We start from the raw sequence: 2238 nt of genomic DNA on the forward strand, positions 1-2238 counted from the left end.
GGCCATTGTGTGAAGCTGTGAGGGTGAAGCCTGGTTGGCAATGGAGACCCCCAAAAGACATTCGTGATGCCAGAACTGTGAGGCATCTGCCAAGAAGACCTGCATACAGGGAGTGGTACCAGCCCAAGAGGATGTGTGTTGCACACAGCAAAGGTAGAGAGGCTGAGCTGTCTAAGCCCTTTGGAAGTAAAGTCCCAGAAGTTGGATGTGGAGGTGCTAGATTTGGTGTTTTCCCTGCTGGTTTTCGATCTTGCTTTGGTCCGGTTTTTCCTTACTATCCCTCCATTCCTCCCTTTTGGAATGGTAATGTGTATTCGGTTCCACTGTATGTTGGGAGGAAGTGATTTGTCTTTTGATTTTTATAGAGGCTTGCAGTTAGGATATTTACCTGAGTCTTAGAATAGTCTTTGGACTGTGGACTTTTTAATAGCATTGAGACTGATAATGACTATGGGGACTTTTAAAGTTGGACTAAATGCATTTTGCATTTTGTATGATCATGAGCCTATGGAGGCTAGGGGGTGGAATGTGATGGTTTGAATGAAAATGTCCCCCATAGGCTCCAAGTATTTGGACATTTTGTCCCCAGATGGTGGGACTGTTTTGGGAGGTTTTAGAGGGTGTGGTTATCCTGGAGGAAGCACGTCACTGGGGGGTGGGCTTAGAGAGTTCTTAAGCCTTGCTGGATCTTCAGTTTCTCTCTTGCTTTCTGTGCCTGTGTGATGATGTGAGAACTTAGCTTCTGCTGCTCCTGCTCCAGCCACCTCCAGCCACCATGCCTCCCTGCCATGATGGACTGTAATTCCTCTGGAACTGTAAGCTCAAATAAACTCTTCCTTCTATAAATTGCTTGGGTCAGTGTTTCTAGCACAGCAACAGAAAAGTGACTAATATAGCAGCTGAATTACATGCACAAAAGTAATGAAAAAAACAGCATTTTATTACATATGGCTTCATTTCTTAAGACTACTATAAATTCACTTTTGCCCTGGGAAGATCCAACATTTGGTCACAAATGATAAAAAAAGATGAGAATATTAGCACAAAGGAAGAATTTCAACAATGTTGAACAAGTCAGGGGTATGTGTCATAGTTTACATATTTACTGGGGGCTTTAAAAAATCATTTCTCAAAAAGAATCTTCTTTGACAGTGGTGTACAGTGTACTTGTATGTACATATAAGGATCCATATTGGCATGCAGTAAGAAATTTCATTTGTCTAGAGATATGCCAGAGGTAGGGTTTCCTCTAGGATCTGTGACCTCTCCAGGTGTGTGTATTTGGTTATGTTTGCAGTGTCACCCATGAGTTCCCGCCCACTGAGTGGGATTTAAGTCCGATTAGATAGTTGTTAATTACCCTCAAGATATAAGTGCCACTACTGCACCAATAGAGATAGTTTTCTGTGCCAGTCATTGTGGTTGTTAGGTTTTAGAGCTGGGTTGGCCACTGATTTTCTTTCTTGGCAGCTTGCATAGTATTCTCTAGAACTATGAGAGCTAATCTTGGGGAGAAAGCATCCCGATCAGTTCCAGCTCCATTGCTCCAAGTCCTGTGTCCAAAGTATGTCTTGTCTTCAGCAATAGGATCTTACCTTCAAGTTCTGGGAGGTAATTAAGGGCTGTGACAATAGCCTGTGTTATTTTGGGAGTCTCTTGGACTACCCTGACCAACAAATCGAAGGGCAGTTTCCCCTATCTAGCATTGTGTTTCTTGTTAAATGACCTTCAGGTACACACATGTATTTCAGATACTGTGTGTATACTTTTCAGGGGGTTTGAGCTAATACGTTTCCTTCTGGCTTTTCACACTACCTAGGCTTTATCTCTTCTTTCTCTCTCCCTGTCTAAACTCCCTCTTCTCTCCACAGCTAGAGTACCCTAATTTTCCCCTTGATAATACCTATTTTTTATTATCCCACCTCTCTAGATTTCCTTCTTCCCCTTTACCCCCATGGTTTCTGATACATCTTTTCCTCCTTCCTTCCTAGTTGAATACCTGCATTTTCCTCATTTTTCCCTTGGTAATATCTGTTTCCTACTCTCATCCTCTCTCAGGCTCTGTTTTTCCTTTACCTCCTTGTTTCTTTCCATTTTCCTGGCTCCTGCTGTTATATCAGGATATATACTCACATATAAGGGATTGGTTCTAAGATCCACAAATGAGGGGGAACATATGCTCTTTGTTTTTCTGAGTCTGTGTTACTTCATGTAGTATAAAAATTTCTAGTTCCATTT

Source organism: Nannospalax galili, unplaced genomic scaffold, assembly GCF_000622305.1.
Source record: "Nannospalax galili isolate Female #2095 unplaced genomic scaffold, S.galili_v1.0 scaffold755, whole genome shotgun sequence".
Classification (NCBI taxonomy): Eukaryota; Metazoa; Chordata; class Mammalia; order Rodentia; family Spalacidae; genus Nannospalax; species Nannospalax galili.